Raw genomic sequence first — 13,064 nt, 5'->3', positions numbered from 1 at the left:
TTTTTCTCATAGCTTTCCCTGTGGCACTGGACAAAAAGAATGAGGTGACATCAGTCTGGCTTTGCACAGGTGCAGTTGCCGATGAATTTCAGGTAATACAGTTCAGACTCCCTTGACACAAATACCTCCTTACAGGCAGTTCACATCTCATTATTAGTATTATCCAATAAAAATAGTACTTAAAGGTCTCTATTTAGATTGAGTTCTAATTGTACCAGGCATTTTCTCTGATTAAACCATTTTTAGGTGTGTATATACTGTTCTGACTGATGTCATTGATACAGAGTAAGAGATTCCTACCCTCAGCCTTTGCCACAACTCCTTTTTTGCCCCCTCACATTTGCTCTTTCAACCATTTGTCTTACAATTCCCTCCCTCAGTTCTGTAAAACTGTTCTAGTTTAAAACACACAAACAAACAAACCAATGCTCTCAAGTATGAAAAGAAACATACTATTTAATATTACTGCTTCATTATTCAGTTGGGGAACCAAGATATGGAGAGATTGACTTGCCAGAGGAAAAGGAGGAAAGACGCAGGAAGAAAATTTAGTTCCTCTGAGTCACAGTTCAGCATCTTAAGTAGAATTCTTTGTTCTGACTTCATCTTACCTCCAAGCATTGCCCAATCTCTTTATACTCAAACTTTCCTCTTCTGGATTGTCTCTCTTCTGATTTCAAAGGGTGACTTGTCACACAGGACAGGCACGGAAGAGATTAAGGGGTTGTTCTAGGCTTTTCATCTCTGGAATTTTTCTTCATTACCGCTGCTACAAGCTACAGTGAAAATGATTTCCTGGAATCACAGCTTTCCCCTCACCATCTCAGATTTTTTTTCCCTATATCGTATTTGTTCAGTGCACATTTTCTTGCCAGCTTCTGCCTGGCAAGCTTTATCTACCTGCTTTGTCCATAAATGTCAGGGATAATTCTGAAGGCTCAGCATGATTACCAGTTGGCCAGCTGCCAGTTGGACTTTAGGATTTAACTTTTCATCCACAAAAATGACATGTATTTATTTATTTGTATTTAAGAAGTTCCAGTGCCTATTGTGTCTAGGTGCACAAACAAAAGCTTTCAGCCAAATGTAAATCTGCACTGTCTGAATTAATGTCCACTAATGAAAGCCCTTCCTAAACAACCTATACTAACATACCCTCTGACATCTTTAATTTCCTTCATGCTCTTTCTCAAAGTCTGTAGAAAACATATACTCTGCAATCTGCAGTGTGACCTGTAGGTGAAGAAACTTAGAAGCTGACAGTCTAGTAGGGAAGTGGATTCCAGGATCCTGGATGAAGTACTGTACATTGCCCACTTTCAGTCAGATTACCACAAACTGCATTTTTTTGTCTCCTTTGCCTGAGGCAGTGAGTTCTCTGTTGGGTTTTTACTACATGCAGCTATCTACTATAAAATATATTCACAGTTAACAATCTAATTTAAAAAAACTATGCTCAGAACCTAAAGTTTACTTGCTTTCTAAAAAAACCCCCACATCAGCTCATGTATTAATGCACAGAAGGTTTCACCCTGGTAGGCAGCTGAGCAACACACAGCTGCTTGTTCACTTTCCCTCAAGTAGGACTGGGGTAGAATCAGAGGGGTAAAAATGGGAAAACTTTTGCATTGAGATAAAGGGAATTTAATATTTTTTTAAGAAGGGGGTGGGGGAAAGTACAAAAAACCCCCCACGAAAAACAAAATCAAGTAAAAAAGTGATGCAAAAGAAAACATTTGCTCACCACCAACCGACCAATGCCCAGCCAGTGCCTGAGGAATGGCAGCTCTTGCCATTCCTCCACCACTCAGTTTTATTGCTGAGCATGGCATTATATGGTATGAAATATCCCGTAGGTCAGCTGGGGTCAGCTGTCCCAGCTGTGTCCCCTCCAAATTTCTTGCACATCCCCAGCCTCTCACTGGTGAGGCAGTGTGAGAAGCAGAAAAGGCCTTGACACTGTGTAAACAAAGCTCAGTTAGAACCAAAACATCTCCGTTTTAATCACAAATCTAAAACCTGTTTTAATCACAAATCTAAAATGTAACACCATGCAAGGTATTGTGAAGAAATTTAACCCTATCACAGTCAGAAGCAGTCCAAGGGGAAATCACTAAATTGATGTGGACAGCTCTGCAGACCCTTTATAGCTATTCTTAAAATGATAAGAGTCCATTTTTAAAACTGAAGTATGGATAAGGATTTGCACCAGTATATCAAATATACTGCCACTGAACATAGTGGAATGTTGTTACTGGTAAATAGTAACTGAAAAGTCCAAAGCGAACTGTTACTAATGGCGAGACCTTTAAGATATTCCAAATGTAACAGAAGAAATTTTGTGTTTTAAGCAAAGAATGGCAGTTTTCCAGAAGCTTGGCTTCAGCATACTTATGCAATAAGGGGGAGCATGCCAGTATTTGTTTTCATTGCTACTGCCAAAAGTGCATCTTTCTCAGCTAATTCTTCTAGTTGTCCTTTCACTTGCAGAATCCAATTCCTCTGAAGTTCCCTGAGCTTTTAAAGTTCTTCCAATACATTCCTTGACTGGCAGGCTCTGAGTTTTTCTTGTTCATACAGTTTCTCCTTCAACCCCTGTGTGATTTGCAAGCATTCCAAATGTCTCATTTTCATATTTCTTATTTCTAATATATCCATTTTATGATACATTTTATCTTAGTATAGAGAAATCTGTCAGGACATTGCTGTGATCTCTGCCTACAGTTGTTCATTGATTTAATACAATTTTTTACTCTTCAGTTCTAATTGTTTGATTTTGTCTTTGTCTTCCAGTGTGTCCCTGGCATCATCCACTTCTCTGTATAGGTTTTCTACTGATGTCCTCAAACAGCTTGCACTGGCCTGCAGTCACCTGAAGGCATCCTTCAAATCTTCACTTTCTTTCAGTAAATTCTGATTTCCAATATCTAGCTCTGCTACTGTTTCTCTGAGGTGCCATCTTTGCTTTTGCAAGTTTTACTTTCTGAAAGAAAATTTATTAACCAGAGAGGTTTTCCTGTTAAACAGACAAAACACAGTCAAGGTGGCAGAACACTGCTGTGCTCTGAGATCTTCCAGCCTGCCCAAGTGTGACATAGTGTGGATGTCACTATTCCATTGTTCCTAACTGCCTGCTCCTATTGGGCAGCCATTGCTTGCAAGATATTGTGAAAAAAAAGTATCAGAAGATGTTATTAAGAAAATTAAGATCTTTAGGGTAAAGTTACTTTGTTAGAAATTAGTTGAGAGTTAAACAGTGCAGAGAAATATATCAATTTTCAAAACAGCTAAGTATTTAACCGAGTGGTGAAAGGCACCATGATAGGAGTGATGCTTTTTATATATTTACTGAATGAATGTTCAAAAAACTGTTATGAACAGTGAAGTGACCCTGTTTTTAGATGACATAGCATTCTGCATGTTAGAGCAATTCCAGCTGAATTGTACACGAGATTCTTAGATAACAGTAACCATTTAGGAGACAAATGTGGAAATCATGGTGCATAGATCGATAAAACAGCAATCCCAATCACACTAGCAACAGCAAGGAGAATTCATACCCTAGTATGTGATAGAATTTAAAAAAAAAAAAAGGTAGGATGAAACTAGAGGGGTGTTCTTGCAGCAGAGCTCCTCTAGCCCTCTCTCCTTGGCTCTCCCACTCGTCTCCTGCTCCTATCCATGGCAATTCTGAGCCTTGGTTTTTCTCCACCCTGAACTTTGTTTACAAAGGTTTGTATACCTTTGGTTGGCAGCATATTTTATCTATGCCTCTACTGTGGGTATTTTCAAGGTAAGGAGTAGCCTAGAATAGCTGTATACAGCACTGAGTGTCATTGCTATTCTCACACGAGTCCCATCCTCAAGTACTCCAATACCAGGTCAAGTAGGCTGTGTAGGGCTTTCCACCCCATTCTGCAGTGGAGATCTGTGGCACCTTTAGAGCATCCATGTGTTGGAATAACTAATGAGGTTTCCAAGCCCAGCTCATCAATCTTCCAAGTTTCTTCAGTGTGTCTGCCAGCAGTTCCTTTCCTTTGCTAACAAGTGTCCTTCCTGGGGCGGAGTCCACAGTTTTCATTATCTCGGCACACTTTCACACCAAATCTGTAATGTGGTGTGTCATGGCTCTCCCAGAACTCAACTATCCTGCTTCTGTTTGTCATGACTTGTAACAGGCTGAGCACATCCCTACAGCAGATGTCTCACTCTTCATTCTCAATGGCTGAAGTACACCAATGACACCTTTCCCACAGAAGGAAAAGCAAGCATTCATGAGATGGAGCTTGGACAACACAGGAAGATTTTATTCAGTTGCATACCTTTTTGTGAAGTGAGTTAATTTAGGTGAGCTGTATCAACTATTAATTTCCCCCTCTCTTTTCTTCCGCTAGTTGGCAGTGGGTCTCCCCGTTGTTTGAAATCAATTAGCAGGCGTACAGCACTGCAGAACCAGCAGCTTTGCAAAAGATTTTCCCTGTCTATGCTGATTCTCCTTCACTACTCTTACGCAATCCTCTCCTTCTGGGTGAGTTATTCTTCCATTTTATGCTGTTCTAGCATGAAATTACAAAGCCCCATACTGCAAATTAGATTTCAGTAGGGATATCAGGTGTATCAATAAAGGCAATTCCAAGTGGTCTCAAAAAATGCCCTCTTTAAATGTCTCTTGAATGGAAGCATCCACTAATGTTGTAGCGAAAACAAGGAGAAAAGGCAACAGGAGCAAGAAAAATTGTGATATATTTTGCATTGTAAAGCTTGAACCTGTTGGCATAATTTTCAGTGTGCAAAGTCCATACTGTTTTAATAAAACTGGGATATGCAGCAGCTCTGCATGTGCAACAACTGACTTGTAATGAAATATCTTTGAACCATGTCCCTTTAAAACACACTTCCCTAAGAAGCAGAAAGGGTGGGGGCAGATGGAAGGAGATTCAGAAATATGCCATGAACTTCTATAGAAGGGAAACCTTGTTAGGAGACATGAGGTTATGTCCCAAATTATTTTAACCCATATGGAGTTTATTCATCATAGCTAACCTTCAGTAAAACACATTCCACCAGCTACAGGAAACCCAAGGAAGACTAAGGAGAGTGATAATCACTGAAAAACCCTGCTGATGACTCCTCACATGGCTTCAGGCTGCCTCTTGAAGACTCCATGTGGTTGTTTCAGAAGTGCAGCCTCCCTGCCTGTGTTGTATATTGATGCAGGAGAGGAAGACAAACTCCTGTAGACAATAGTGAGGGAATATTACAATTTGAGGAGGATAAAGTTCAGCCTTTGAAACTAAAAGAAGCTACTCCTTGGACCACCATGGTTTGTCATAAAACTGGAAAAGAAGCATCTACATTCAACATAATTTCATCTATTGGTATTACTAGAAAATAAGTCCAAAATTGTAATTTGAAAGGAAGTTGGAAAGCCAGAGAGTTACACCAGAGCCAAACTGGACCTGCTGTATTTAAGGGAGTATTCAGGAGGTTTGGAGGTAGGGATAAATAAAATGCAGCAAAGAAAAATGCCATGTTGAATAACATGGAAATACTCTATAACAGCAGAAATCAGAAAGTTATCATCTATTTTAAACTCATTCATCATTGAACAAAATGACTGTTTGTGTCAAAAGGAAGTTGAGAAAGAAGGAAATGAAGATTTGGCCCTAACTTAATTTCATGCTCCCCTTGCTTTGGACTGATAAGCACCAAATTAACTTTGTGCTAATCAAGAGGTTAGGAAACATTATAGAGATGGATGATTTCTGCTGATTACAGTAAAAAAATATATTTTGTCTTCACATTTAGACAATACAGCAGTGCATTTCTCATAAAATAATTAATTTTACAATATTTAAAACTTTTAATGCATAAAAGTAGAAAGCCTTTAGAAGCCTTTTCTTTCTCTTCTCTCTTCAGACCCCTATCTCCCCTGCCTACCCTCATCCTCAGGACTTCACCACTTCCATTCACAGAGCAGCAGGAGGGAGAATCAAATAGATAATCCTGTTGTTCTGCTTTCTCTTTTATTATATTCAATACTTGAGCCAAGAAATCAGGAAGAAGTTAAAAGCTTCTGTTTCAACTTCCCACCCTGTTCAAATTCTTGTTCTCATTTTGTTTGTCTGAAACTTTGCTCTCTTAGAAGCTTGCCAGTGTGTTTGAGTGTGTGTGTGTGTACTTACAGACATATCTATGCCCTTGTTTTTTCAGTCAAGTGATATTACAAAATGTCTTTTCATTTCTAACAGGCTTCAGTCATCTCTATAATAAACATGTCCTTTAACACAATTCTCAACCTTAATGCTTTTGAAATGTCTCTAATTTACTGACATTTTCTCTGAGCCCCTCATCAATTTAAGTATTCAAATTGCTAACACTGTTAATAATTCCTCTGTGTCCAGCAGATCCACTGCAGACCTTGAAATCCCTCTGATGCCTCTGCAGACAGGAACACATCTGGTTGTGCATCCATACCATGCTGGATCAGAGTACTTATTAGCCTGGCAGTGGAGTCTCATCACTATGCAGTGTGATGATTAACAGCTTCATTTTCACCATTGCCATCCAGAAGGGCCTCTCATGGGGTCATTTCCTCCCCTCACTTCTATCTTACACTGTTGTAATTCCACTTATTTCAGCACTTGGAGAACAGCATGAGCACGAGGGTCTGTATTTCTAAGGGTTTGTGGGGAAGATTTTGAGAAACATTTGGAGCTGCATGCCTAATTGCCCTCCATGCCTTTGAAAAAGTCCAGATGTCTGTACTTTGGGAAAGATTTGAAGGGGAAGCAGATGCAGGCTGACCTGTCTTCAGACAAGATCCCAAATTTTCATAATGGCCCAATATATGCTCTACTGGGACATTTGGACCGAAGATACTGAAATAAGCTACACATGACCCTGCTGCACACCATTTGAACTATGTGCTCTTACCCTATGCTATATAAAAAGCATTTGGAAATGGCTCATCTGTAGGGGGCAGTTCAGGCCTTGGAGTGTTTTGAATTCCACCTTTCTAGACAAAGCTCCCATGCAGAGGCAGCTTGGTTAATGGCTCACCTCAAAATTTCCTGGGCAGAAGTGCTTCTATCTGTGGTGGTACATACCACTTGCTAGTCATATGTGACAGTTCCCTAAAAGAGACCCTCCTGCATGTAGAAGCAGAATAAAGAGGTGAACTGCTTCTGCTGACACTGCTGCAGTCAACAACAATAACCAAACAAATTCAAACAGGAACTGGATGGTCTGCAGCAGAGAGCCAGGAGAGCAGTTGTAAACTAGCAGTGCTTCAGGGGGGAATCCTTTCAGAAGTGCAGCCCAGTAACTACAGGGTGAGGAACTTGGTAAAGATTTCTAGAACCGATGTCTTAACCACAGATTTCCTGGTAACCAAGCTACTTAAACCTTCTGGGTCTTGGTTTCCTTGTTTGTGAATTTGCAGTTGAGATAACCATCCTGGTGCAATGTGATTAGCTTATGTTTACAAAATGCCTTGTGATACTGCAAGGGATGTTACTGGCCACATGCAGGGAGTATTTTTTCTATAGGACAGCATATGTGTGCTTTTCAGTTTGTCTTGATAGCTGCATGTTCTGTAAAACTGGGGTATTAAAAATTACTGAGCAGCTGAGTGATGGTCTCAATGCCTTTGGAATTGTGGATAACTGTGAAAAGTTGTCCACTGAAAACAGAAGCCTGCCTCTCTGAACAGTATTTGCTTCTTGAAAAACAGTTTTGCTTCCATGAAAAACAAGGTTAGAAACAAATCAAGGAAAATAATGTCAGAATAAAATGTCATTTTTCCACTCAAGTATCATTTTAAGGAAAATAAAACATATAATTCTGTAGCCCTGATGAATTCCTATATGGATTACCAAGTTCATAGAATCATAGAATATGCTGAGTTGGAAGGAACCCATCAGGATCATAGAGTCCATGTCCTGGCCCTGCTTCGGACACCCCAAGAATCACACCATGTGCCTGAGAGCATGAACCAAACTCCTTGAACTCAAACAGGCTTGGTGCTATAACAACTTCCCTGGGGAGCCTGTTCCAGTGCTCAACCACTCTCTGGGTGAAAATCCTTCTCCTGATAGCTAGCCAAAACTAAAGTCCCTAGATGGAACTAAATTAAATCATTCCCATGCAACACTTCTGAATCATATTATGTAGGAGCAACTGGAGCAGAATTTGGTCCTCAATCAGATGTTTTATGAAAATATACAGACACAAATTATGAACTTCAGACCCGGATCAAAATCTAGTAAAGTCACCAAGGGAAAAAAAAGGAAGCGAAAGCAGCCACATTTTCAACATCTGATAAGCAGGACTGTGAGCTGTGAAGGAACTGTTAGTTGTGGGATAAAGGATGTCACTGAGTATCCTGCTGTATTTAACTTCTTTTCAAGGCCAGCTCTATCAATGGGGCTAGCAAGTGCAGCAAAACATTTCGAACAGCTAATTGTCCAGTAAAGATGTGTGGGAGATTTGCTGCTTTGCCTGGCTCAGCAGAGCCCAGAAGAACTGCCAGCCCTGCTTCCCTTCATCTTTCAGTCTCAGATGCTGCTGACACCCTATTGCTGACAGGATCTGTTTCCCCATATGTATTCATTTGTAATATTAAAAATAGCTCCTATGTGCATAAAGGCTGAGTGAAGAGGGAGGCATTCTTCTCTTTTGTTCCATCATCTCTGGAGAGTCTCCACAGCCATTTTCAAACAAGCTTAGAACAATGTTTGAACATTAGTTAGAAATTTATATAGCAACAATATAAGGAAGCAGTCAACATAGAAGATGAACATGCATTAGAAAACATAAGATCAGGGTTTAAAGCTCTTGATGTTGCCATTGCATTAGCATAAAATCTTTATTTGTATCCCTTACTGAGTCAATAGAACGGAGAAAAGAAAAAGACACATTCCCTGTAGCTTCATCTTGGCCACACTCAGATTATTTCTCTAAAGACATGAAGGAATAGAATCATAGAATCATTTAGGCTGGAAAAGACGTTCAAGATCATCAAGTTCAAAGGTAATCCTAACACTGCCAAGTCCAGCACTAAACGATGCCTCTATGCCCCACATCTACACATCTTTTAAATACCCCCAGGGATAGTGACTCCATCACTTTGCTGGTCAGCCTGTTCCAATGCCTGATCACCCTTCTTCCTTGAAGAAATTTTTCCTGATGTCCACCCCTTCTCAGAAAGGACATATGCTCTCTTTTTTTCTCTCCTGTGTTGCAGCCAAGGCTCTCTGTTCAGCCAGGCTGTTCTTCTTGACAGCCACCTCATGTTTCAGCACATGTGGACAGCCTGCTCCTGTGCCTTTAGGATTTTATTCTGGAAGAATGTCAGGTCTTCCTGACTCCGTTTGCCTTCAGCCTACCAAGGGACTCTCTCAAGCAGGTTCCAGCAGAGAGATACTCGGTTGGTCAAAGGTCTGGAGCATCTCTTATGAGGAAAGGCTGAGGGACTTGGACCTGTTCAGCCTCGAGAAGAGTGACTGAGAGGGGACCTCATCAATATATATAAGTATTTGGAGGGAGGATGTCAAGAGGATGGAGCCAGGCTCTTCTTGGAGGTGCTAACCAATAGAACAAGAGGCAATGGGCAGAATCTGATGCACAGGAAGTTCCACTTGAACATGAGGAAGAACTTCTTTACTGTGTGAGTGACCAAGCACTGGAACAGGTTAGCCAGAGGGGTTATGGACTCCCCTTCCCTGGAGATATTCAAGAACCATCTAACACAATCCTGGGCAATGTGCTATAGGATGACCCTGCTTTATCAGGGAGGTTGGACCACGTGACCCACTGTGGAGCCTTCCAACCTGACCTATGCTGTGATTCTGTGAACCAGTGACCTCATCGTTGTTCAGTTCCACCTGCAGAGCCTCATACCTGTTATGCCAGGGCACCTGAGAAGATGGGGTAGTCACAGAGGAGTCCCAACTGCTGCACTGGGAAGGAACTTGACACTACTGCCCCCTGTCCCTTAAGTCCTACCACGTGAATACACAGGGAGCATATATTTCTTCCTATCAAGATCAAAAAGGCGGGGAATGGAAGGATCTGTATAAGAAGGTTTAGCCTCCAGTGGGTAAACCACTCCACAATAGGGGCAAAGCAGCTTACTTCTCTCAGAAACAAGGAGGACATTATGTGGTGATTCAGAAATCAGGCCATGATGCATAAATGCATTTAGGTGATTGAGTTGAGTGGGTTGCCCAAATGCCTTTGTGGATCTTAGCATGTATATGTACATAAAAGTCATTAGGAAAGGCTGAGGGAAGGGCAATTTTTAGTCTTATGAAGAGAAGGCAGAGAGGAGATCTTATGGCTATCTGCAACAACTTATTGGGAAAATGTGAAGAAGAAATGCCACCCATTCTCAAAGTTATTCCCATTCTCAGGGGACAACCACCCTGTCGTGGAGTAGTAAAAGGAGATAGGTTACTGCCTCCCAGCCACTTGAGGTATCTCTGAAAGACTGGACCTTTGTCTTCCTTTTTCTGACGGCTATTCCTTGCAGATTCAGGGAAAGTACTCATTAATCTTCCTCCATTTGATTTCTGTATTTCTGAAGAATTTTAAATAGACAAATGGGGCCAGTTCACTTTCCTTAGCAGGGTATTTTCTCAATTGCTTTTTACCTTTGAGACCTTGTGCACTCAAGCTATTTGCAATGTATGGTTTAGAGTACATTCAGCTCAACTTATTCAGCATTTGAGGCTTCACGGCTCCTTGTTCATATCCTGACACACAAGCCCAGACCTTAAAACATAGTCCTCCATGTTATGATTGCAAGCAGGAATTACCTGTGACTTTTTAATTCTGTCTCTGGTCTATCCGTGGACTAACTTAGTTTCTCGTTCTCGTTCTCTTCATAACCCTTAAAATAACATTGTTTTTTCTGCCTGTAAAAAAGTACTAACAAGAATGACTTTAAAAAGTGGACTCTGCCTTGACATTAACAATTAAAAGGGTCCTTGTCATGATTAGGCATCCTGAGCTATAAACATGCTGCTACCTGCACATGACAGAAAAATAACTAACAAATACAGTATAAGATTCTGTAGAATCTCTTTCCCTTAGAGATCACTTTGATGGTGTGAAACATTATTGTGTAATTTTCTAGGGAAAGGGAAAGAGAGCATCAGTTCCGTTGCATATGACAGAAAGGACAATGGGGACTTGCAGTTTAACAAGCCCAGTCTACACAAGAAATTGAAGTAATTCTAAATTAACATAACTAATTAGCAGCCTTAGATAACATAATTGCTATGCAGAACTTCCCAGTTTTAGTTAGCATTCTGTATTAACTACTATGTAATTATTAAGGCACCATACTCAGCACCAGCAACTTAATTACGATTAGTATTGCTCCAGTCTCAAGCTTGAATGCGGATGATTAATAAAACACAATTATTTACATTGTAATTGTGGCATTTTAATTAAACTGAAAATGCATTTGGTTTGCTTTTTGTCAGAGTGTTAATTTTTTAAATTAAGGTCAAATCTTTTTGTCAAGCTTTTTTTTTAATCCCTAATTGCAAGTTAGATAGACTGATCTCTTTTTCATCTTAAGAAAAAATTGTGACTGTTTGTGCCAAATTAGTTGGGGTAGCAAAACAGTCTTGTTGCCCTGGAGTTATGTAATCCTAGTGCTAATAGACAATACCTTGATACGTGTTTCCCATGATCTTAAGTAACTTCAGTGTATATAAATCCTACTTAATTTTCTTTTAGAATTAGTCTTCACGAGGGTCAATTTGTTATTACTTATATTATGACAATACTTTGAAGGTCCTGTTGAGACCAAAGAATTGACAGACCAAGACCAAGGGTAAGCGGGGAAGTGTTGGCTTACAAAAGTAAAATGATCTGCTCATTGTTACTTAATATGTTACTGTCAGAGCCAGGAATAGAGTCAAGGCCTCCCAGCTCTTATTTCTGTGCTCTGATGCTAGATCACATTGCTTCTAGTGTTTGAAAGTTTAGAAATGTCAAATGTGTGGCGAGGAAGAGGCCTAGTCCCTATTTTCACAACAGGTCTCCTGGCCTTAGTAATAATTAAAGATTTTTTAAAATGCATTTTTGTAACTCCTTTTATTTCAGAGGATTTCTTTCTGATTTACACTAGCATAAGATGGATGAGGCCCAGGATTAATAGCTTTCTTCAGAATGTCTAAACACAGTAAGGTTTGCTTATATAGAGGAAGAGTGATTTCCCTGCCATTACCTGGAGAAATTTACTATGTATTTGCAGCAAGTTCTGCCCCAGTTTTTGCCCACTGAGAGACTCTCAGTGATTGCCATTAGAAACTTTATAGGTAAGATTCAGTTTCTTTTTATATAGCCAGGATTTAACTTAACTCAAAATGTCAATGTGTTTGCCTTGGGGGAGAATAGGAAGGAGAATTACCCAGTCTATTTCAGAGATTAGTCTTACTTGTGCTTGCTTTATTGCTGTATCTTCCAAGTTATAGGACTGGAAGCCCAGAGGTGAAATGGCTGAACATTGGATCAAGAGCCAGGTTTTTGGGAGCAGAGTGAGAGAGGATTTGTCAGGCAGACTGACTGAAAGCTATGATAGACAGAAAATGAAGACTGGAAAAGACCCAGAGGGGAAAAAGTATCTATCTGTTTAGAAAAGAAACAGGTTATGGAAAGGAGGATGCTTTGAGCTGAGCTGCTTAAAACAGAAGCAATGAATTAGCAGACTTTGGAATCTGAAGACCATGTAGGAAGCAAACCTGGAAGCTGAGAAAGGGAAGAGAAGAAAATGTTATAATTGCAGTGCCACTCAAATGTGATCTAATCTCTGGCCTGGGCAAATCCAAGACCTATGTGTCTGCTCAGCCCAGCACAACAGTGAAATGACTGACTGCCAAGAAAGGGGAAACCAATTGTCTCTCTATAGAGATAGTGCAGATATCTCTGGAGCTGTACATTAAACACTTGATGAAACTTAAACAGGTGAAGACACTTTCAGTCTATAAGGAAGAAAAGTCTATGTCCACTATGCAGATTTATAAATATGTCCAAAATTTCTAGTCTTT

The 13,064-nt window shown here is 40.2% G+C and overlaps 1 long non-coding RNA gene across 1 annotated transcript; it reads left to right on the top strand.

Annotated features, from left to right (window-relative positions):
• Positions 1-3,123: 3,123 nt before the first annotated feature.
• Positions 3,124-5,344, top strand: LOC113950948. The gene is made up of 3 exons (XR_003528939.1): positions 3,124-3,217; positions 4,179-4,347; positions 5,068-5,344. It is a non-coding gene; the product is annotated as an uncharacterized LOC113950948 (long non-coding RNA).
• Positions 5,345-13,064: the final 7,720 nt, after the last annotated feature.

Source organism: Corapipo altera, unplaced genomic scaffold (assembly GCF_003945725.1).
Source record: "Corapipo altera isolate COAL_440 unplaced genomic scaffold, ASM394572v1 78, whole genome shotgun sequence".
Classification (NCBI taxonomy): Eukaryota; Metazoa; Chordata; class Aves; order Passeriformes; family Pipridae; genus Corapipo; species Corapipo altera.
This window is presented reverse-complemented; position numbering and strand designations above follow the sequence as displayed.